Genomic DNA, 26,403 nt, shown 5'->3' on the forward strand with positions numbered 1-26,403 from the left:
CATGAAAATACTTCCGTATGCTGTATATGAAAACCAATCATGTGGGATGTGATTGAGTGTACGGCCAGACAACCAGCAAGGGTTGACTGAGTGGGATCTCTGCGATGTGTGGAAATGTAATCAATTGCTCAATCTATGACAGTCTCTTCCATCTAAGTGCATGGGAGGACAGATAGTTTGTCATCCCTCACCTTTCAAAAGTGATCTATTTCCTAATTCAAACATGTATTGCCACATTGCATGCACACACAACATACTGTAGGCTCTGGTGTTATATATTGAGGGTGTCCAGACGTGATGATGGTAAAACATACACTACGCATCCCTCATCTCTCCCAGACAACCCCCTCTGTTTGACTGATGATGTTGGTGTTATGAGAGGCCTCAGTCTCTAAGTGCTGTGGTGGGTAGACTCTGGCTGTGACAACACAACTCCACCTCTAGCTTTGCCCACAACAGGTTTGGAATCAGCCAGAAATCCCCTTGTGACAGGGGGAATGGAAGTTTGATGTGTGCACCAAGGAGTGGCAATTAAATGTAAAGCTTCACAAATAAAAATAGGGAAATAGTTGATTACATTTCCACACATCGTAGAGATCCCACTCAGTCAACCCTTGCTGGTTGTCTGGCCGTACACTCAATCACATTCCACATGATTGATATTGAGTAACAAGGTTGACGTGCTATACTCGACCCACCCATTTTCCACCACAAAACACCAGAAAATGGCCAAAAAAAGAGTAGAACAGGATCACCTGCTTTTACACTACGATTTGACTATTAGATGTTCAATGTCTCTTTAAAAAATATATATCTTTCACCATATTAAAATGAGAGGTCAGTTAATGGAACAGGGTTGATCTTAAAATGAGTGACAGACGTAAATGAATCACTAATCACATTAAATAAATAGTGATCTTTAGAAATTACTTTGACAAAACAACAAAATCACAGGGGCTTTACAATATCTCGAATTCCATCCAATTTGCGACAGATTTTCATGTAAATATTCTAGAATCCACATAAAACAAATCTAGGCATTTTCCACCAGTGGTGTGTTTCCACCAAATGGTCTTGTTGCAGATAAAAACCAGCGTGTGATGACATAGTGCACATAAAATGTTATTTTTCACTTCCATTTTCATGTACCGAATAAAATAAAATAAAAATAATTTTCAATTCTACTGATACTTTTGTCCCAAAAACAAAAACTGTTGCATTAAATAGCAAAATGTGCCTACCCTGGTCTTGGCACGTGGGCTCTAGCCAACAGCTTGCAGATACAGTGTGGGTAGGCTTTGTGGGTAGGCTGTGTGGGTAGGCAGTGTGGGTAGGCTGTGTGGGTAGGCTGTGTGGGTAGGCTGTGTGGGTAGGCTGTGTGGGTAGGCAGTGTGGGTAGGCTGTGTGGGTAGGCAGTGTGGGTAGGCTGTGTGGGTAGGCAGTGTGGGTAGGCTGTGTGGGTACGCTGTGTGGGTAGGCAGTGTGGGTAGGCTGTGTGGGTAGGCTGTGTGGGTAGGCTGTGTGGGTAGGCAGTGTGGGTAGGCAGTGTGGGTAGGCTGTGTGGGTAGGCAGTGTGGGTAGGCTAGTCATATGATGAGGCTATTATGGATAAGAATATTTTTATTTGTCAAATGGCAGTCAACCATTGATGTCACCATAATAAGAACCTTGATATTTATTGGAAAGGAGCGTCAAAATCACCGTGCACTTTTACCAACCTGTGAAATTCATCCTAACTTATTTAATCTGTAGTCTAATAAACTGCATGGTTTCCCAAGTCGTAGTGGGAGGACCACATGCATATATCATCGCTTAACTCCAAGTTTACATCGACACAAAAAGATCCCACCATGTCGAACAAACACATTATATGTCAGCATTTATAAAATTGTACTGAAGATTCCTGTTTCCAATACAGCTGTTGTGATTAATTCTAATATGGTATGACTTTACTAGCATAAACACTACGGAAATGTGGTGAAGGATGGTGAAACTTGTATCATGTCTGGGGAAAAGTGGGATCAAATCTTCCTTGAGGTGACACACAGTTGACGGAGGGAAATGTCAAAATGCTGAATTTTGTTACTTTAGCAATTCTTTATTCATATTAAAAATCAGATTTGTGGTCTATAGTTGCGCTGTCCTGCAGTCAGTGACCAAAAATATGAATAACATTCCACCCATGAGGCCAAAGAGGGTTTGATAATTTAAAGATATATTTTTTTAAACTATTAAAATCTGGTGGTTCTATGTCAAACAGTGTTCTTATATTTCAGTCTCCTGTGATGTATATGAAACGTTATATTGGGATGCAAACTCAAACGTAATACATTTCAACTCTATATCTGACATGGTACAGGTGTCTTATTTTTTTAAGCCCGTAACCATTTGTATGAGGTGTATACTTTAGTTTCAAAGTAGATTTTTTAAGACTATCAAGAATCACTCTGTGTGACCCTGATTTAGCCCATAGCAGTAAAAGGTTAAAGGGCGCTTAATTTAATATAACAGGCTTTTTGGTGCTCAATTTCTCCTATACTTGAAATATCAAAGGGATGCAAAAGGAAACCATTTCATGGAATGACCCTGTTGTAGTTAAAACTGTAACTTAGGTTTTTTTCCCCTTGATGATATGTCTGAAGCTGACAGCAGAGTCCTTGACTTGTCCTGTGGCTCCATGCAGAGGAGATGCTATATAAGGTAGCTAGTCAAATACCTGAGGGAGCGTAGGCTGTACTCCACTGCTTCATGCTCTAAAGATGGAGAGATGGAGGATTGAAGGAGGAGGGTTGCGGAGGGGTGCGGAGGGGTGCGGAGCAGAGGGGAGATGAGGCAGCAACGCAGCAGGTAGTCTCAGCAGGTCTACCGCCTCCACCGTTCCCAGCCCTAACCTGAGGAGACATGACTCATGGTTTGCTCCATCTCAGACCTTATAAATGACTGACTGAGCACTGGAACGTTGCACACATCCCAAAAAGCAGCCATAATGGCCGCCACAGCCCATAACAGCCCCAGGTTCCTGATTGATTGAAGCGGCAGGTGTTTTCTTTTGAAATTCTAATATTGTTTTTTGTTTTTGGTTGGTGTTTTAGTTATGTCTGACAGACCAGGTGGATTATTTTGGTTCCTGTGTCAGTTAAAGCACAATACATCAAGCACAGCTATGTTAATCTGAGGCGAGGCTTCGGTGTGATGTCTGGTCTGTGAATGCTCTGGATTAACTAAAAATATTCCCAAAACCTATTAATCCCAAACAAACCAGAGCTGATTCTATACTAACTGACAGTTTTGTTCTCAATCAGGACGATACGCTTGAAGTCCCACTTCCTCCAAAAATCCATTCCGATGAGTGAGACGAAGGAGGTAAGTCATCGCGTGAAATATCTGGTAAAACTTTTTAACAGCTTTAGTTCAAAGGAGAGATGCTATTAAGCCAGTGTTGAGGCATCTCGGAGCGCATTCTCCTTTTGGTATGGTTTCCACTTTGACATTTCAAATCAATAAGGAATGGAGAGATGGGTTTTTACGGTAGTGTTGAGCTCTGGTGTAAACACACTTCAATCAGACCCACAGAAGTCTGACACGGGAGACATGGGAGATCGATTCGTAATGAGAAGAACTCTACCTGTGAACTTTTAAAGGCTGACCTGAACTCAACTACTTCAAATCCCCTAAATCAGTGTAATACACTTATTACCATTCCAGTACAATGTCTATTGAAAACTAAATTAAGAACCTTTTATCCTTTCTTAGCTATGGGTGACAAGCACGATACGGTATACACAGTGTTTAACTGAAAGTAGACGTTATTGGTGGGTGCCTCATTCAGTTGAACATTTGGCACCCTCACATGACCAACTTGTCATTCATCAGGATTAAGAGAGAGTGAATATAGGCCATAATGGACCCTCTTACCCCCTGCTTCCCGACTCCCCCGCTGCCTCCCTCCCTCTCTCCTTCTCTCCAGTGGCCTTGAATGGCCTCCATACTAGAAAGGTTTAGTCCATTTCAAAAGATGCTATTGTATCATCAGGCACAGCCAGACCTGTTAATTAAGGCAAACAGACTCAGACTCTCTCTCTCTCTCTCTCTCTCTCTCTCTCTCTCTCTCTCTCTCTCTCTCTCTCTCTCTCTCTCTCTCTCCTGAATGCACAGTCTCTCTGGGCCCCACGGCTGCTTCCTGTAGAGGTTAAGTGCTTAAACATGTTTCCAACCGTACAAGACCTTATGGAACTAGAGCCTCATAAGTTTCTATGGCCTGTCACTGTTTCCTAAGCTCTTGATCTGAACTGGGTCTGTTACCAGAACCGTTAGACATGGAGGAGAGGGTGGGCAGGAGAGCCCGAGGAGTACAATGACCTGATAACGGTCGTAACAGCTTGTTTGAAAAGACACTTCAGAATACTGAGGGAAAATATGGAGGCATACAGTATATAGAATAATGTATTCATGGAGAAAAACTACAACACATTGAATTAAATCGTCCAGGCATCATTTGAATATAATTCCCTATGAATAAGTTGATTCACATTCAGCAAAGGTGATTTTTCATACTCTTAACTCGAACCATTTCCCCACCAGCCAAGTAAATATACCTACTATAACAGCATGTTCACCTTAAAATGCCTCACCAAGATTCCATGTGAGCTCACTGACAGTGACTACATATTCTGTCTAAGATACGAAGCTATGAGGCAGTTTTAAATTATACGCATCAGCAGTTCAGAATAATTTTCTGTTTCAATAACCACTGGTCCCGCACAAAAGGTCACTGAGATACTAACAACAACTTCTGAAATTGCCAAATAGAGCAATAGAGCAATACATCTCAGCATGAAAAAGTATCTAGGAAGTTGTGGAAGATTTCCTTAATGATTCGTAAGAAGTATTAGCATATATTTTCCTTTATAATTGCTCTTTATAATGTTGTTTCTGTCTGTTTTGACTGCCGTTTTGAGTCATGATATTGTCCTGTGTATACAGTACTCTGATATGTAGCCTAGGAACAGGACATCGAAACTCCAAAGACAACTGATGGAGGTGAAGGAGGAGGAAGATGCAACGAGTTGGCACACGGCGCTCCAGCTGTTGCTATGAATTATGGGAGGTACATCTTATCTGCTATCCCAGAGATTGTGATTAATCAGTGCCAGCCTCATTCAAAGCAACCTTCGTGTTCCACTGAAATTGATGTCCTTGCATGCGCTTATACTGGGATGATGGGTTTCTTAAATTATCTTTCCGCACACACCCAAAGGATTTAGGCCATTCTTAGTAAGTGAGTTGTAGAGTATGTGTGTGTTTATGTGTGCGTGTGATTGCATGCATGCCTGCAATCCATCCCCTTGCATTAGACCAGATAAATAGAACACAAGTGGCGTACATCTGGTCAACGGGGCGTGAAAGATAATTGACACTCATTGTCGACCCTCTCTGACAACTGCCCTGTTCTTCCTGACTCTGTCCCTTCTGTCTGCTTCTGAGAACAGCATGCGACTCAAGACCAACCACATTACAGTGATTGTTTTTATAGGATCATCTTGGCAAGACAATTTTGCAGTGCACCATACACATTGCACGCCCTTCAACAAGTAAAACAAATGAGACGTGTGTATTTTCTCTGACTCTTAACCTATGTTTTTCTATTAAGAAATCCATTCGTAGCCGACGTCACTGTTGGCTTGTTTATCAGTGTTGGAAAGCAAAACAATCTATCTACAGAAACAGAGAAAGAGTACATGTAAGCTGACGATTTAGCTACAGGGCACAGATAGAATCTCTAGCCAAAGGGCAAAAGCAATTATTAATCATTGTATACCACACCCTGTGAGTTGCTGTATCTTTCCCAGACTAACACTTACCAGGCATCCAGCACTGACTACAACATATGACTTGCTTAGTCATAGGAAAGGGACAGAGGAGAGGTGATATGAGGTGTCCCCTATAAACACTCACCTTACAGTTGACAGCCTGCACCTAGAGCAACAGACAGTCAGTCTGACCATGTGTATGGGAAATGGGCACCACACCATAACACATTAGGCTTCCCCTAGCTATAATCTCACGTGTGTGGAGGGTGAGGCTTTTGTGTGTGTGTGTGTGTGCGTGCGTGCGTGCGTGCGTGTGCGTGTCCATGTGAGATGCGTTCTAGTGGCACACAGCTCATAAGAGTCCCTCCTGGATTATTTTGTTTTCTTAGCAACTTTTTTTTAAAATTTGCTGAAAATGTTACTACTGCGTTTGTAATACCCCCTAAACGTCATCCCCTCAGCCCAGGTTGAGGTATGGTGCAAATCTCCCCCCGCCTCATGCTTGACGCCAGGCTAGGAAATTTCAATGGCATTATCCCTCCCTATCCCCCTTACACAGGTGCCGAAATATAAGCCGAGAAATAAATAACTACGCCAGGCTAATTATTTGGCACAGGGCCCCGCAGATTAATATACAAAATAAAAGCCCATCAGCCATGTGGTGACTGAAAGGGAGGTAGTGGTGGGCAATTGAGCAGAGTTATTGGAAGTAACGGGGCTATGAATATTCTGTCTGGGAGGAAGGAGATTAACGCGACACCCTGACATCACCGCCCCGAGAGACAGTTCTGAGGAGGCTCCATCTTGGGCCTCATCTCCACGAATGGAGAGAAAAATAATGATATTGTGAGTGGAAATATCTGACTGGCTGACTGGCTGACTGGCTGGCAGGGTATGTATTGTATGTACATTAAGAGAAGGCCGTTGCTCATCTCCATATTATAATTGTCAGGGTGCACAATCCATTTGTGGAGGAGGTCTTCTGAATTGACATACTTTTGGGAGATATATGGTATCAGCATTTATTTTTATTTTATTCATTTGAATTACATTACTAGTTTCTTTCATCTAACCTTCACAGACAAAAAACATACACACAGAGAGAGTAAGAGAGAGAGAGAGAGAGAGAGAGAGAGAGAGAGAGAGATGAGGGGAGAACAACATTTCATATGAACCTCTCTTCGTGAAATGGGTGAATCTAACCCATATACTCTTAATCTAGTCATAAGTAAAGCCTGTGCTGACCTAGTCCCCATGTTGCAGAGTGAAGCTCAGGCTCTCTGAACCATTTTCCACCTGATGAGGGCAGGCTGGGATAATTTTCCCAGAGAGAGAGAGACAGAGACAGAGACACAGAGAGAGAGAGAGAGAGAGAGAGAGAGAGAGAGAGAGAGAGAGAGAGAGAGAGAGAGAGAGAGAGAGAGAGAGAGAGAGAGAGAAAGAGAGAGAGACAGATAGAGATAGAGACAGAGTGAGAGAGAGTGAGACAGAGACAGAGAGAGGGAGTCAGATAGAGATAGAGACAGAGAGAGACAGAGTGAGACAGAGACAGAGAGAGGGAGTCAGATAGAGATAGAGACAGAGAGAGACAGAGACAGAGATAGAGAGCGAGAGTAGGCTAGTGATTTCCCTATGGGAGAGGAGCAGGCTACCATCCACATTCAAGAGAAGGATATAGACATAACCAGGATACTTTGTCAGTTGATAAAGACTATTCCCGTTTATATTTGAGTGTTCAAATGTCAGATTTCAAAAAGGCTTTACGGCGAAAGCACATCATGCGATTATCTGAGGACAGCGCCCAGCACACAAAAGCATTAAATACATTTTCCAACCAGGCAGATGCGCCACGAAAGTCAGAAATAGCGATACAATAAATCACTTACCTTTGAAGATCTTCTTCTGTTGGCACTCCAAAAGGTCCCAGCTACATCACAAATGGTTGTTTTGTTCGATAAAGTTCTTCTTTAAATCCCATAAAACTCAGTTTAGCTAGCGCGCTTCATTCAATAGTCCACTGTTTTCCCTCCTTCAAAATGCATACAAAATTAATCCCAAACGTTACCAATAAACTACTCCAAACAAGTCAAACAATGTTTAGAATCAAACCTCAGGTACCCTAATACGTGAATTAACAATAAAAATTAAGACGGAGAATAGTTATTACGAGTAACAAACACTACAGCCAAAATGGGAGCCACTTTGAAAAACTAAAAATTCTTGCTAATTTTTCCAAAAACAAGCCTGAAACTCTTTCTAAAGACTGTTGAGATCTAGTGGAAGCCCTAGGAACTGCAGTCTGGGAGGTTTTCCCTTCATATTAAAAATGACAGCCATCGGAATCAGTGGTTGGCTGAATTTTTTTTTTCTGGATGGTTTGCCCTCAGGTTTTTCCCTGCCATATCAGTTCTGTTACACTCAAAGACATTATTTTAACAGTTTTAGACATTTAGAGTGTTTAAATCCAAATCTACGAATTATACGCATATCCTAGCTTCTGGGCCTGAGTAACAGGCAGTTTACTTTGGGCACGTTTGTCATCCAGACGTCAAAATACTGCCCCCTAGCCCAAAGAGGGTTTAATAAACTATAGTTTTGGCAGGTCGGTTAGGACATCTACTTTGTGCATGACACAAGTAATTTTTACAACAATTGTTAACAGGCAGATTATTTCTCTTATTATTCACTGTATCACAATTCCAGTGGGTCAGAAGTTAACATACACAAAGTTGACTGTGCCTTTAAACAGCTTGGAAAATTCCCAAACATTATGTCATGGCTTTAGAAGCTTTAGTTGTACCTGTGGATGTATTTCAAGGCCTACTTTCAAACTCAGTGCCTCTTTGCTTGAAATCAAAAGAAATCAGCCAAGACCTCAGAAAAAAAATTGTAGGCCTCCACAAGTCTGGTTCATCCTTGGGAGCAATTTCCAAATGCCTGAAGGTACCATGTTCATCTGTACAAACAATAGTACGCAAGTATAAAACACCATGGGACCACGCAGCCGTCATACCGCTCAGGAAGAAGATGAGTTCTATCTCCTAGAGATGAACGTACTTTGGTGCGAAAAGTGCAAATCAAACCCAGAACAACAGCGAAGGACCTTCAGAAGATGCTGGAGGAAACAGGTACAAAAGTATCTATATCCACAGTAAAATGAGTCCTATATCGACATAACCTGAAAGGCCACTCAGCAAGGAAGAAGCCACCGCTCCAAAACTACCATAGAAAAAGACAGACTACGGTTTGCAACTGCACATGGGGACAAATATCATACTTTTTGGAAAAATGTCCTCTGGTCTGATGAAACAAAAATAGAACTGTTTGGCCATAATGACCATTGTTATGTTTGGAGGAAAAAGGGGAAGGCTTGCAAGCCGAAGAGCACCATCCCAACCTTGAAGCCCAGGGGTGGCAGCATCATGTTGTGGGGGTGCTTTGCTGCAGCAAGGACTGGTGTTCTTCACAAAATAGATGGCGTCATGAGGTAGGAAAATTACGTGAATATATTGAAGCAATATCTCAAGACATTAGTCAGGAAGTTAAAGCTTGGTCGCAAATGGGTCTTCCAAATGGACATTGACCCCAAGCATACTTCCAAAGTTGTGGTAATATGGCTTAATTAAGGACAACAAAGTCAAGGTATGGGAGTGGCCATCACAAAGCCCTGATCTCAATCCCATAGAAAATGTGTGGGCAGAACTGAAAAACCGTGTGTGAGCAAGGAGGCCTACAAACCTGACTCAGTTACACCAGCTCTGTCAGGAGGAATGGGTCAAAATTCACCCAACTTTTTGTGGGAAGCTTGTGGAAGGCTACCCAAAACGTTTGACCCAAGTTAAACAATTTAATGTCAATGTTACCAAATACTAATTGAGTGTATGTAAACTTCTGAGCCACTGGGAATGTGAAGAAAGAAATTAAAGCTGAAATAAATAATTCTCTCTGCCATTATTCTCACTGTCCACATTCTTAAAATAAAGCGGTGATCCTAACTGACCTAAGACAGGGACGTTTAACTAGAATTAAATGTCAGGAAATGTGAAAAACTGTGTTAAAATTTATTTGACTACGATGTATGTAAACTTCCGACTTCAACTGTAAGCGCATATTTGTCTTATGAAGCATTTTAGGAATATGCAGGGCAGAGGGAGCTGCTGTGAGTTACTTCATTCAAGCCTGAGTGCTGCAGCTACAGTATTGAATGGAGGAAAGATTCAGATCCTCCAGTAGTCTGCGTCAAGCCTTGCTCCAACAGCCCCGTGCTCGGAGACCGAGAGGAAGAAGGAGGAGCTCCACAGGGACTACAGACCCTGGTAATTTCCATGACTTCCACGAACCGGGCACTTTGCCATTCCCCCATCCCCCTACATCCATCCATCCGCCCGCCCTGCACCCACCCCTCTCCCCTCCCCTTTCAACCGGGTCCCCTCTGGCCCTGTGGGGGTAGTCACTGCCTCCCATCTGCTGTCTGTCCCAGCGAGGAGCTGCCCCTGCTTCCCCTATACTCACATTTACAATTCAATTAAAGGCAACAAGCCCCTTCCTTTCCTCTCCTTTTCCTCCTCTCTCTATTCAGACAAGCACGGCTGGGCCCAGAGGAGAGGGAGAGAGGTCCCCGTACAGGGGTGAGGCAGGACATTACACAGTCTGAAGGGCTGGGGTAAGAAATACTCTATGGGTAATCTCAATCCATGTGATTGGGAGCCATGCAAGTGTGCGCACACACACACACACACACAGTGTTATAGTGGTGCCTGGAGAAGTGGGTGTACTCTAATTTGACAACAACAGAAAATCCTAATTGGCCTGCCTAACGAAGGAAAGACGCCATGTGAAAAACGAAGAATTGTCCTAATTATTTGTTCAGGTTTTAACTCTCATAATCACACTTTTTTATAGACAGAACAAAAATTATTTTTTGTTTTAAGTCCACAAAAATGCTTAAATTACATTATTTTTTATTTCACCTTTATTTAACCAGGTAGGCTAGTTGAGAACAAGTTCTCATTTGCAACTGCGACCTAGCCAAGATAAAGCAAAGCAGTTCGACACAAACAACAACACAGAGTTACACATGGAATAAACAAACATATAGTTAATAATACAGTAGAAAAAGTCTATATATGGTGAGGTAAGATAAGGGAGGTAAGGCAATGAATAGGCGATGGTGGCGAAGTAATTACAATATAGCAATTAAACACTGGAATGATAGATGTGCAGAAGATGAATGTGCAAGTAGAGACACTGGGGCTTCTACACCTGCATTGCTTGCTGTTTGGGGTTTTAGGCTGGTTTTCTGTACAGCACTTTGAGATATCAGCTGATGTACGAAGGGCTATATAAATACATTTTATTTGATTTGACTGGGGTAGAAAGGAGCAAGATAAATAAATAAATACAGTATGGGGATGAGGTAGTTGGATGTGCTATTTACAGATTGCCTATGTACAGGTGCAGTGATCTGTGAGCTGCTCTGACAGCTGGTGCTTAAAGCAAGTGAGGGAGATATGAGTCTCCAGCTTTAGTGATTTTGCAGTTCGTTCCAGTCATTGGCAGCAGAGAACTGAAAGGAAAGGCGGCCAAAGTAGGAATTGGCTTTGGGGGTGACCAGTGAGATATACCTGCTGGAGCGCATGCTACGGGTGGGTGCTGCTATGGTGACCAGTGAGCTGAGATAAGGCGGGGCTTTACCTTGCAAAGACTTGTAGATGACCTGGAGCCAGTGGGTTTGGCGATGAATATGAAGCAAGGGCCAGCCAACGAGAGCGTACAGGTCGCAGTGGTGGGTAGTATATGGGGCTTTGGTGACAAAACGGATGGCACTGTGATAGACTGCATTCAATTTGTTGAGTAGAGTGTTGGAGGCTATTTTGTAACTGACATCGCCGAAGTCGAGGATCGGTAGGATGGTCAGTTTTACGAGGGTATGTTTGGCAGCATGAGTGAAGGATGCTTTGTTGCGAAATAGGAAGCCGATTCTAGATTTAATTTTGGATTGGAGATGTTTAATGTGAGTCTGGAAGGAGAGTTTACAGTCTAACCAGACATCTAGGTATTTGTAGTTGTCCACATATTCTAGGTCAGAACCGTCCAGAGTAGTGATTCTGGACGGGCAGGCAGGTGTGGGCAGCGATCGGTTGAAGTGCATGCATTTAACAGCAGTTGGAGGCCACGGAAGGAGTGTTGTATGGCATTGAAGCTCATCTGGATGTTAGTTAACACTGTGTCCAATGAAGGGCCAGAAGTATAGAGAATGGTGGTCGTCTGTGTGGAGGTGGATCAAAGAATCACACGCAGCGAGAGCGACATCATTCATGTACACAGAGAAGAGAGTTGGCCGGAGAATTGAACCCTGTGGCACCCCCATAGAGATCGCCAGAGGTCTGGACAACAGGCCCTCCGATTTGACACACTGAACTCTATAGGAGAAGTAGTTGGTGAACCAAGCGAGACAATCATTTGAGAAACCAAGGCTGTTGAGGCTGCCAATAAGAATGTTGTGATTGACAGAGTTGAAAGCCTTAGCCAGGTCGATGAATATGGCTGCACAGTAATGTCTCTTATCGATTGCAGTTATGTTATTGTTTAGGACCTTGAGCGTGGCTGAGGTGCACCCATTACCAGCTCTGAAACCAGATTGTATAGCGGAGAAGGTACGGTGAGATTCGAAATGGTCAGTAATCTGTTGGTTAACTTGGCATTCAAAGACCTTAGAAAGCCAGGGAATAATAGATATACGTCTGTAGCAATTTGGGTCTAGAGTGTCTCCCCCTTTGAAGAGGGGGATGACCGCGGTAGCGTTCCAATCTATGGGAATCTCAAATGATACGAAAGAGAGGGTGAACAGGCTAGTAAATAGGGGTTGCAATAATTTCGGCAGAAAGTTTTAGAAAGAGGGGGTCCAGATTGTCTGATTTGTAGGGGTCCAGTTTTTGCAGCTCTTTCAGAACATCAGCAATGTGGATTTGGGTGAAGGAGAAGTGGGGGAGGTTTGGGCGAGTCGCTGTGGGGAGCGCAGGGCTGTTGACCAGGGTAGAGGTAGCCAGGTGGAAAGCATGGATGTATATATTTACCCAAAAAATATATGGGGGATTGGAAATGATGCAGACAATTACATTGATGGAACCAATATTCTTTCCGCAATATTTAGCTGATCCACCCCTTTTTTTTTAAACACAAAAAAAAACTGTATACGTGATGGCAGAATTTGCTAAACAAATACCCTCCCGATTTATAAAGTACAAATCACCATGATTCTGTATCATTATAACAGGAAGGTCTAGTCTGCATTCAACATTTAATTGTTAAGGTTTTTTGGGAAAGCCTTTCAAAATATTAATTCAAACAGTGCATGAAGCCTGGATTGTGGAAAGATTCAACCAAGAACCAAACTTGTTCAATACCTGGTTTGCATACCCATTGTTGCTGTAGTTAGCATTTAAAGGGTAGATATCAAGTTGAAATGTCTTTCCTAACCTACCGGCTACCAATGTCATTCATCTGGAGCTGCTCCATGCAATAACCAGTTGAGAACTGCAAGCTGTTGCTGCCTGACAAATTATATTTTTAGGCTACATGTGCATCTCGCATTAATATATTTCACGTGCTTTGCCTTTGTGTAGGCTACTTTGTGCATGATTTCTCTATTGTTTTACATAATTAATATGGTGTATTCCTCCACTACACTACTTTGATACGCATCAATGGGGGTTAAGAAGATAATATATGCATTTCCCACTGAAATAAAAGTGGGTATATGACATATACCTGTTTGTAGCCCCCAGTACAGCACTGTGTACACACACACACACACACACACACACACACACACACACACATACACACACACACACACACACACACACACACACACACACACACACACACACACACACACACACACACACACACACACACACACACACATGAATTCAAATTTAGTTGGAAAACCATGCTAATGTTAAGGACATCACAGTGCTTGAGAGCACAACCTCCCCCCGACTCGGTCCATACCTGGGGCGAAATCGGGACCTCTGCCTCACAAAAACACTTGACCGCCCTCCTCAAGCATCTTAGCCGATCACACAACTTCAAAAGCTAGCTAATGACGCGACACAAGTGGGACACTTCAGGCTGAGGAGTACGTTTCACACATTCCCATGTGGTACAATAACATGTAAATAGACAATATGAATTCCTGTCTGTCAGGCTGATTTTGAAAGAAGAGCCAAAAGCCACGTATCATCAATTTCAAATATTCAAATGAGGTGATGGTAGATGTGTGAAATATTTTATATAACCCTTCTTAGATCTTCCTCTCATCTCTTTTCATCTCTTCTCATTTTTATCTCATCTCTTTTCATCTCATCTCTTTTCAACTCGTCTCATCTCATCTCTTCTCATCTTCATCTCATCTCTTTTCATCTCGTCTCATCTTCATCTCATCTCTTTTCAACTCGTATCGTCTCATCTCTTCTCATTTTTATCTCATCTCTTCTCGTCTTTATCTCATATCTTTTAAACTTATCTCATCTCATTTCCTGGACTGGCTGGGCTAAATATTAAGAAATGGCAGCAACTTGCCTCCATTACAATGATTCCTCTGAAGTTTTGAATAGATTAAAACAACCCTGTGCAAGGAGCTCAAGAGCAGACTTACGCAATATGGGATCCTCCGGAAAACGTGCAACAGCAAGAACAACAAGGCAGTAGGAAACTGGTCAACAAATTACAGTATATTGTGTGCACCCGCCATGTGAGCAGTACAACATGCACATCAGAGTTGGACAATAAAGATCACTTGCCAGGTCTGCAGGCTGACCCTCAGGCAATTGATGTCACCCACTCCAAGCCAATAGAGTCCATACAGTGCGCAGTGGACCTCCCCTCCCCCCCAAGACAAGCACCTCTTCTATCTCTGAGTTTTCTGAACTAATAACCTCTGCATGCCCCACCCTCTCCAACATTGTAATTTCTGGAGACTTTAACATCCATGTTGACTCATCCAAATGCTCTGTGCTCTGTTAAAAAATACCTAAAGTTGTATTACAAAAGTAGTTTGAAATGTTTTGGCAAAGTTTACAGGTAACTTTTGAGATATTTTGTAGTCACGTTGAGCAAGTTGGAACCGGTGTTTTTCTGGATCAAACGCTCCAAATAAATTGACATTTTGGATATATATCAACGTAATTAATCGAACAAAAGGACCACTTGTGATGTTTATGGGACATATTGGAGTGCCAACAAAAGAAGCTTGTCAAAGGTAAGGCATGAATTATACTTTTATTTCTGCGTTTTGTGTCGCGCCTGCAGGGTTGAAATATGGTTTGCTTTCGCTGAAAAGCCTTTTTGAAATCTGACATGTTGGCTGGATTCACAACAAGTGTGGCTTTAATTTGCTATCGTGCATGTGTGATTTAATGAGAGTTAGATTTTTATAGTAATTTATTTGAATTTGGCGCTCGGCATTTTCCCTGGCTCTTGGCCAGGTGGGACGCTAGCGTCCCACATATCCCAGAGAGGTTTTAACCTGTTAAAGATATGGCAGACATATGCCCCCTTTGGAGGGATTGGGTACCCCTAGTAAAATGTACAGTATCTTTATCTTCCACTTCGGTAGTTATTAAGTGAAAGATTTACTAGAAATTAATAAAAAAAATATATAAAATAATCCCTATGTTCACGTCTGGGAGTTGTCGTCCCCAGCCGAGACATGATGGTTTCCTATGGGCAAACACACACAAACACACACACGCACGCACAAACACACACATACACACAGAGAGACAAAGTATTTCATAGGAGGCCTTAATTTTGTCAATATGCCCGAATAGTTGTCATTGCCTGTCACATGTTGTGGTTGAAGCCAAGCCAGAAGCTATCCGTGCATGCGTTGCTTCAGCGGTATAGCGTTTTTGTAGCGTGGTAGCACTATTCACATTTACACAGCAAAGAGGCAGTTCAAATGGCAAAAACGATTGGGCGCCTTCATGTTGCCTTTTGGTTCCCTCTCCTATCCTGGCCAATGACAGCTCCTTGGTCAGGAGTGACAGAGATTCACTGGATCTCTTACAGCAGGAAAGCTGCAAATAAATCTGTCTTTCTCATGTGGCTGCTAATGGTGGGTCAGTTCTTATCTTTTTCCGTCTTTCTGTCTGTCTTTCTCTGTCTTTCTGTCTGTCTTTCTGTCTGTCTTTCTTTCTATATTTTTTTTCAGCTCAAAGCTTTTTGCTAGACTGTGATGGACGGGTTTGTACTATTGGATTATGGTGTCATGGCTAAATGTGTGTTTGTATGGCTATTAGTGGGGCCCAGTGTGGGGTGAGTCACGCACTCTCATGAACCCCTGAGCAGCCAAAGTGATGGAGGAGCTTCCCCCCACCCCCTCTCTCTCTCGGACACACTCTCATGAACCCCTGAGCAGCCAAAGTGATGGAGGAGCCTCTCTCTCTCTCTCTCTCTCTCTCTCTCTCTCTCTCTCTCTCTCTCTCTCTCTCTCTCTCTCGCTCGCTCTCTGTCTGTCTCTCTCTCTCTCTCTCTGACACACTATCATGTGGCTGATGGGAGATGTCTGCAAAGCATCATGGGTTACCACCTCATTACTATCTAAGTTTTCATTGTTAATTTGTGTTTCATTAAAGGACTCTAAAACTGTAACTAGGACAGGTGAAGAACATGTCATACCCTCCAATGACTTGGCCCCATACTCAGCAAAACCACTCTCTATCTCCATCTTGCCCTACATCTCTTTCAATTTCTCTCCAATTCCTTTCCCTACGTCGTCGCTTGCCATGGATCCTCTTCTCATCTTCCTCCCTGACGGAGAACCTTTGACATGCGTGTGGATGTGTCACTCAGGTGTCTACGTAATCTGCAGTCAGCACATTATTCGCCCCTAAGATAGGAGCGTTTGCAAAATAACTCAAATGTATATGTAGTGTAAGCAAGGACCAGGGTATACCGCAGTGGAGGCTCCTCATTCTCCTCAGTGAATCACCCCCTCCCCAAAAACATAAAAAAGTTATACTTTTTAGATAAAACTATACTAAATATATTCACGTCACCAAATAATTGATTAAAACACACTGTTGTGCAATGGTCTACAGTAGCCTCAACAGCATTCTGTAGGGTAGCCCCATGGTGTAGCCGGAGGACAGATAGTTTCCGTCCTCCTCTGGGTACATTGACTTCAATACAAAACCTAGGAGGCTCGTGGTTCTCACCCATTTATTATATATGTATTTTTTACCTGTATTTAACTTGGCAAGTCAGTTAAGAACAACTTCTTATTTACAATGAATGCCTCCTGCGGAGATGGGGTCTAGGATTAAAAATTTAAAATACAAAATAAATATAGGACAAAACACACATCACAACAAGAGAGACACCACAACACTACATAAAGAGAGGCCTTAAGATAACAACATAGTATGGCAACAACACATGACAACACAGCATGGTAGCAACACAACATGACAGCAATATGGTAGCAACACAACATGGCAGCAGCACAACATGGTAGCAGCATAAAACATTGTTCAAACCTTCAATAGACTTACACAGTAATTATGACATCTTCCGGAGGACATCCTCCAACATATCAGAGCTCTTGCAGCATGAACTGACATGTTCTCCACCCAATCAAAGGATCAGAGAATGGATCTAGTACTGAAAGCATAAGCTACAGCTAGCTAACACTGCAGTGCATACAATGTGGGGAGTAGTTGACTCAAAGAGAGAGAAAGAAAATACTTGAACAGTTTTGAACAAAATATATTTTTCGTATTTGTTTCACTTTCACTTACTTAGCTGGCAAATGATGCTTGCTAGCTAGTTGAGCCTACTCAAACACCCGGCTCAAACAGAGAGGGATGCTATGTTACCTAGCTGGCTATGTCTATCCAACACTGAAACTCTTCCAAGTCAATGTAAGCTTTGGTTTTTATTCATTTATCGCCTGCTAAACTGCTTTCTAACTGTACACTGTACTGCACTGCATGATTGTAGCAGGTTTACTAATGCATTAGTTCTAGTAGCTATGTTGTTTACTTGACGTTAGCTAATATGGAGACAACAATGTAGGCTGTGTGTAGCGGTTAGCAGATATGATATGACGGTTTGGCTTGGAACGTTTTTCTGCCTGGTCACAGACAGCTGATGTTTTGTGCGCTGAGGTCCACAAGCGAGGGGGGAAGATAAGAGGAGAGCAAGTAGAAGCAAAAAGGAATTATACAACAATCTGGCTACTATGAAAGTGAACTTATTTTGCATGTGATCAGGAGTGTATTCATTCCACCAATTCTGTTGAAAAACATTTTAAAAATGTCCAACAGAAACTCTCGTTTGCAACTGCTGGACTAATGATTACACCCTAGATCAACTAGATGCAGGAAAAATTGTGCAAGGCGATGTTGAATGTGACAATGTCTGTCACCTTGATTACTCCAATTTCTCTAACTGTGCACCTCCGCTGTAAACTTTAATTTATAGGCTAGGTTGTAGCAAATAAATGAGAGGTATAGGGAAAATGTGAGTATCATGTTGTCTATCTATGTTACATTGAGCTGGGTGAATGGATTATGAATGGCAGTCATCCAATATGCTGCAGTAGAAATAAGGCCATGCTCATAACAATAGAAATGGTCCTCCTTCATTTTATTTAACTAGGCAAGTCAGGTAAGAACAAATTCTTATTTTCAATGACAGCCTAGGAACAGTGGGTTAACTGCCTTGTTCGGGGGCAGAATCACAGATTTGTACTTTGTCAGCTTGGGGATTTGATCTTGCAACCTTTCGGTTACCAGTCCAACGCTCTAACCACCGCCCCAAGTTTTAAAAGACACCAACCGCCAATGTTACACTGTAAGGTGTAAATACAGGCCAGAGTATACTGTATAGTGTAGGCATGGGCCAGAATATAATGTATAGTGTAAGCATGGGCCAGAGGTACCCAGAAGGGTGAGCGGTCAACACATCATCATCCGTGGTGGGGGCCACGGTGATGTATGCATTTCCATAAATGTGCAAGCAACAGGTTGATTATGCTACCTATTGCTCCACTGTGCTATGTACTTGCCCCCCCATAAGTGTACACCCCACCCCCACTGAGCGAGAGAGTGCACCTCAACGTTGATCAACACCTATTGATTATCTCTCTTGCTAATTGGGCTCAAGTTAATTACAAGCAATTAAAAGCAGGAACTATGCATTAGCACAGCTGTATTAGCCATGCAGGGCGTAACATGCCTTCATTAGCCACATGTTAGAAACACCTTAAGCACACAAACAAAGACATATAGGCTATCAATATGATGTACTTTTTTTTTTGCTGCACCACAACTTCTTAACTTCAACTTCTATTAATTGATGCGGTCCCACTTAGCTGGGGTCAGTTGAGCAGAGCCTCAGTTGAGCAGTGCCTGGGAAAAGCTAGTTGCTGGTTCACACCCCTGGATCTTCTCCCCAAAGCCTCTGCTGCTGTGGCGATAAGCCCCACTGCCTCGCCAAGCCCAGGTCGCATCCCTTTTTATCAGGTCCCGAGGTTCACTGGAGCGTTGCCTTCATGCCTTCACCTTTTAGCCGGACCACGGGCTGGCTCTCTGTCTCCGCTCTGCTCTCCGCTCCCATCTCTACAATAACAAGAGGAAATTAAGGTTTTGTCAACTGCCACCTCATCTAGGGATGAAGGAGTTACCCAGTGATCCCCACCAAATTAGCCCCGTCTGGGTAGGGTTGGGTTACCCGCTGCTACAGCTCAGTGATCGCAACACCACTGTCTGAATACAAAAACACAGCTAACGTTAAAAAAACTCTCAAACACTAACCAAGCAACTGACTTTTTTTATGTCTAAAATCTGCAGGTTGTTTTCTCTGTTGTCATTGAAGAGATTAAGCCTGTGTACCAGTCAGTAACTAGGGAAGACAGGTACATCCTGTGTACCAGTCAGTAACTAGGGAAGACAGGTACATCCTGTGTACCAGTCAGTAACTAGGGAAGACAGGTACATCCTGTGTACCAGTCAGTAACTAGGGAAGACAGGTACATCCTGTGTACCAGTCAGTAACTAGGGAAGACAGGTACATCCTGTGTACCAGTCACTAACTAGGGAAGACGGGTGCATCCTGTGTACCAGTCAGTAACTAGGGAAGACAGGTACATCCTGTGTACCAGTCAGTAACTAGGGAAGACAGGTACATCCTGTGTACCAGTCAGTAACTAGGGAAGACAGGTACATCCTGTGTACCAGTCAGTAACTAGGGAAGACAGGTACATCCTGTGTACCAGTCAGTAACTAGGGAAGACAGGTACATCCTGTGTACCAGTCAGTAACTAGGGAAGACAGGTACATCCTGTGTACCAGTCACTAACTAGGGAAGACGGGTGCATCCTGTGTACCAGTCAGTAACTAGGGAAGATGGGTACATCCTGTGTTCTAGTCAGTAACTAGGGAAGACGGGTACATCCTGTGTTCCAGTCAGTAACTAGGGAAGACGGGTGCATCCTGTGTTCCAGTCAGTAACTAGGGAAGACGGGTACATCCTGTGTTCCAGTCAGTAACTAGGGAAGACGGGTGCATCCTGTGTTCCAGTCAGTAACTAGGGAAGACGGGTACATCCTGTGTACCAGTCAGTAACTAGGGAAGACGGGTACATCCTGTGTTCCAGACAGTAACTAGGGAAGATGGGTACATCCTGTGTTCCAGTCAGTAACTAGGAAAGACGGGTACATCCTGTGTTCCAGTCAGTAACTAGGGAAGATGGATACATCCTGTGTACCAGTCAGTAACTAGGGAAGATGGGTACATCCTGTGTTCCAGTCAGTAACAAGGGAAGTAACAATTTAATTGTACTTACCTATCGCAGGACTGTGAAATCCAATATTGGTCGTGACAATATAAGTGTGTGGGCCAGAATGCCTTGTGATGTGTGTGTGTGAATTCTACTAGCACATAACTGGGGACCATATTCTCAATGAGTCCCGAAATGTCTCTGAAAATGGATTCATCAGCCTGGCCACTGACTGCACCGATCACTGACTGATACTTTGTGATTCATTCCTTTTCTCCTCCATCCTTCCTTTTAATGTGGCCAAATACCCCCTGTTCTAAGAGAGCAGCCCTATCTGTGAATTATACATGTAACTCATCCCAAAAAATATTATTTACTTCCTCTGCGCCCCACAAAGCTAGAGATGCAACAGTCGTGATCCTTTATAGCCAGTTGAAAGTATAAATCAGTTATTTTTGCTGCTCTTTTTTTTTTTTTTTTTTTTTTTTCCTGCTCTTTTTTTCAATTTCATTACTGTGTTATGAGTAGACTAGGGAATCTCAGAGGAAAAGGACAACTGTGTATTATCCTGTTGTTGAGCAGAGGCAATGCAGAATCGCTGCAGAAGACTTTGTCTTTTCAAATGGTTGTTTTTTCATAGTCTGACTCCTCAGCTAACAGCTAATTAAATATTTATGCTAAGCTATGTGGCAACTTTGACGGATTAGTTGCAAACAGTTGATTTGTCAGATCTGACTCACTTTTCAAGGCATTGCCTTTCTGGATCCTTCATAAGGTCTGCCTTTAAGACTGGGATGACCTGCGAATGAAATTTGGGGGTGATCAATGTCTCTGAGAAATCCATCCAATAATTTAACCTCTTCATTTCATTTTAACCTCTTCATTTCTTCATTATTATAACCTTACTTCTCCAACTGAAGAGCAGACATGTTTAAAGACTAGAACACATGCAATGTTCTGTTTGGTCTAATCACTCCGCCTAAGGCGAGCCTCAGATATACACTCCATGACCAAAAGTATGTGGACACCTAAACATCTCATTCCAAAATCATGGCAATTAATAGTTGGTCTCCCGTTTTACTGCTATAACAGCCTCTCTTCTGTGAAGGCTTTCCACCAGATATTGGAACATTGCCATGGGTATTCAGTTACAAGAGCATTAGTGAGGTCCGTCACTGGCTCGCAGTCAGCGTTTCAATTCATCATTAAGGGGTTCGATGGGGTTGAGGTCAGGGTTCTGTGCAGGCCAGTCAAGTTCTTCCACACCAATCTCAACAAATAATTTCTGTATGGACCTTTTATGCTGTAACATTAAGATTTCCCTTCACTGGAACAAATGGGCATAGCCCGAACCATGGAAAACAGCCCCAGACCATTATTCCTCCTCCACCAAATTTTACAGTTGGCACTATGCATTGGGGCAGGTAGCGTTCTCCTGGCATCCACCAAAACGATATTCGTCCGTCGGCCTGCCAGATGGTGATATGTGATTCATCAATCTAGAGAATGTGTTTCCACTGCTCCAGATTTCAATGGTGGCGAGCTTTACGCCACTCCAGTCGACGCTTGGCATTGCGCATGGGGATTTTAGGCTTATGTGTGGCTGCTCGGACATGGAAACCTATTTCATGAAGTTCCCAAAGAACAATTATTGTGCTGACCTTGCTTCCAGAGGCAGTATGGAACTCGGTAGTGAGTGTTACAACCGAGAACAGACAGTTTTTACACGCTACGCGCTTCAGCACTTGATGGTCCCATTCTGTGAGCTTGTGTGTTCTACCACTTTTTGGCTGAGCCATTGTTGCTCCTAGATGTTTCCAATTCACAATAATAACACTTACAGTTGACCGGGTCAGCTCTAGCAGGGCAGAAATTTGACGTACTGACTAGTTGGAAAGGTGGCATTCTATGACGGTGCCACGTTGAAAGTCACTGATCTCTTCAGTAAGGCCATTCTACTGACAATGTTTGTCTATGGAGATTGCATGGCTGTGTGCTCGATTTTATACTCCTGTCAGCAACGGGTGGGGCTGAAATAGCCGAATCCACAAATTTGAAGGGGTGTCCACATACTTTTGCATATATAGTATATGTCTGTCATGCTAGAAGTGTATTTGTTTTCTTTCCTGATTAGCCCAGATTAAAAGCAGAGCAGCGGCGCTATGTTGTCTTCAGCCTGTCAACTCCCTGTGTGGGTGTTAGTGTGATATTCTCCCTTATTTCATCTCCACTAGGCTGCACGTGATAATTAACCATTTGGGGGCTGAATGGGGTAAGAGGGTTACAGCTTTAGGTAATACTGCTCACCCCCTTCTCCAACCCAACCCCCCTTAACCTGCTCAATCCCCCCACGCCCCCTCCTTTCTCCAATACCATCTCGGGCTGTGGGGATTTTCTTTAGTCACACTCGGCTTGCCAGGTAAACAAGCCTGAATGGAGGGACGGGGAGCGGAGTTTGACGGGAGCAAATAAAACAGGAGGGGATTAAAATGGATTTATCACTGGCGTGGCTCTCTCCCCTAGCGAGGGGGCACTCTTCTAACTCGGCACTATTGCTAACAAGTCAATTGCGAACCTCGGGAACTCTCGGAATCAGCAGCGTGGGAAGACTAGGAACTACTCCTAGAATGAGGCATCGGGCTGCCTGCCGGACCAGTAATTCTCTGGAGCGGCAGTGTCAACTCTGAGTCAGTATGTGAATGACAACAGTGGACTGTAACCCTCTCCCCCTCTCCTCTCTAACATGCCTCCTTCGCTCTCTCCCAAATTATCTTCTGCTAATCCAGATCAGAAGTTAAAAAGCAGGTCAACCGTGAAAGGCTGAGGAGTAACGAGAGAAGGTCTCGTGTCTGTTCCCCCTTTCAAAGAACCCTTTCAGTCTCCAGTCAAGCTGACAGAGTTAAAGCGAGGCCACCATAAACAGACACTCCTGTTTTATGGCAGGGTACTGTTCCTGCCAAAAAAAGCTCCCGAGGTTTTCATGTACAGTGTTGGGGAAATATGGATGCATCAGAAATACTGGATAAGGTAGGGAAAGAAAAAAGAGAACCACATTTATGCCCTGTTGACAGCGTTCAGGTGTGTGCCAAAGCAGAAAATCGATGTCCATCGATCCAGGAGCAAAGTTGAGGCAGAGGGATTGGTTCTACACAGTTTTCCATGGCTCTCCTCTTTTACTGTGGATAGCATCAGGGGAGCCTTGATCATAGCTATAGCCCCAGTGTTAATTAAGATGCTTCAACATTTTGACATTAGCCAGCGTTTCATCATGACACCTGCTCAACTCTTCTCTGAGATTTCTGAGAGGTTATCAGACACAGCAGGCTCTACAAGATATCCAAGAAAGGCCTTTTTAGGTTCACTCATCACCACGTATCTCCCATTGATTCTGTGCACTGCAACGGGACCTAATCGATTGATCTTCTTGCAGGTTGGCATTTGTTGTCATGAATCTTGCCCTAGAGGCAGCCCTGCAGAGTGGTCACTAGCTGGCATAGCCACAATGTCCTCAAATCTGATTTGAAACCTAACCTTAACCCTAACCACACTGCTAACCAACCCTAATACCTAACCCTAACCACACTGCTAACCAACCCTAATGCCTAACCCTTAACCACACTGCTAACCAACCCTAATGCCTAACCCTAACCACACTGCTAACCAACCCTAATGCCTAACCCTAACCACACTGCTAACCAACCCTAATGCCTAACCCTAACCACACTGCTAACCAACCCTAATGCCTAACCCTAACCCTAACCATAATGCCTAACCCTAACCATACTGCAAACCAACCCTAATGCCTAACCCTAACCCTAACCTTAACCCTAACCACACTGCTAACTAACCCTAATGCCTAACCCTAACATTAACCCTAACCACACTGCTAACTAACCCTAATGCCTAACCCTAACCCTAATGCCTAACCCTAACCCTAACCTTAACCTTAACCCTAACCCTAACCGTAACCCTAACCCTAACCTTAACCTTAACCCTAACCCTAACCTTAACCCTAACCCTAACCTTAACCCTAACCTTAAATTAAGACCATAAAGTTAATTTGATCTGAATCTGAGCACTGCAACTGGATCTAATCGATTGATCTTCCCAGTCAGCATTATCCGTTATAATCCCAGGTTGTCATTAACGCCAACAGTGTCATTTGTAATGTATTGACATTAATATATTAATATTATTGAGTTCCTGGTATACAAATGATAAAACACATTGAAAGATCAGGAATGAGAGCCAAGAGAGCTGGACCGGAATTAATGATGTCGAAATTCTCCCTTCCTAAGCATTTTTCTGTAAAGAGTGATATAATCTAAATAGGCCCTACAGTACAGTCGTTCATCTTGCAGAACATATTCTCCCACATCCACTATTGCCTGACTTCCACCGCTCTCAATTCCTCACCTGTGCCATTTGAGAGAGGATTGTAGTGTGTATGTAAACAATTTGTGTCTCTACTCTACTCCTCGAGCCCGTTCCTGGGTGGAAGCCGTAGATTGTTATGCTAAAACTGCAGCAACATGCTGTTCCAAGTGCCGAATGCATTAAGACTCAGCAGCACTGGGACAGTGGAAAACAGACACCATTCTAGACATCGCCTGGAGCTTCGGATTTGCCAGCCATGTCTGTTTCTTTTCTCAAAACAAGCATTGACGTGGAGGGAGGGAGAGAGGAAAAAAACACACTTCCCCTCTCTCTAAATGTTAAGTGCCATACATTCAAAAAAAATGAGCCTAGCAGTCAATTAAAGCAATGTTATAAGGAGGATAGTTTTAGATTTATGTGGAGGGGTTTTTGAAGTGATGTGCATTAGGTTAGTACATCCGTGAGTATTCACTCAAGGTAATGTTTAACTGAAGCCAACTTGTCCCCAATCAAGGTTTAATCAAGGAAGAGATGCTCATATAGACCTAACGCTCGGAGCGAGAGGTTTAAACAGCTTTTTAAAATTATTTTAAAAATGTTTTTAAAATGTTGAAATCTTCATGTGTTTATGAATGCTCTGGCCGATGAGTCATTACGTTAGCGGAGTCCAGATCGGTGAATTTTGAAGCATTTTGTTCCTGATTGCTAACTGGTTCCTGCTGCGTGTGAACAACGATGAACAACCACTGATATCACCAGATGAGGGTCAGAGCCGTGTGAAGGCATTCCCACTCTTCAGACACTTCAGCCCACGCTGCGGCTTCACTCTCCATCCATCAGTTATGACGGTTCATGCTGTTGCACCACATACAGCGTCATTGCATCTTACCCCCGGATAAACTCAGTGGTGGGGTCTGCTTAGTGCTTACAAGTTGTTTGTTCAAGTTTGTAGGGTCAACAAGCTTTTTTGGGGATCGATGGGATCAATGCATACATTTTCAAAAGTCTTCCATGCATTACAGTGAGCTCCAAAAGTTTTGTGCCAGTGACACATTTTTTGTTATTTTGGCTCTGTACTCCAGAACTTAAGATTGTACGTGATACAATGACTATGTGGTTAAAGTGCAGACTGTCAGCTTTAATTTGAGGGTATGTTCATCCATATCTGGTGAATCGTTTAGAAATTACAGCGCTTTTTGTTCTTTTTGGGGGACCAAAACTTTTGGGACAAATTTACTTAAATGTGTATTAAAACCTCTCTGGGATATGTGGCAAGAGTCCCACCTGGCCAAAAGCCAGTGTAAACAAATAAATAAATCAATTACTATAAAAATCAAACTTTCATGAAATCACACATGCAAGATAGCAATTTAAAGCTACACTTGTTGTGAATCCAGCCTACATGTCAGATTTCAAAAAGGCTTTT

Source organism: Oncorhynchus clarkii, chromosome 19 (assembly GCF_045791955.1).
Source record: "Oncorhynchus clarkii lewisi isolate Uvic-CL-2024 chromosome 19, UVic_Ocla_1.0, whole genome shotgun sequence".
Classification (NCBI taxonomy): Eukaryota; Metazoa; Chordata; class Actinopteri; order Salmoniformes; family Salmonidae; genus Oncorhynchus; species Oncorhynchus clarkii.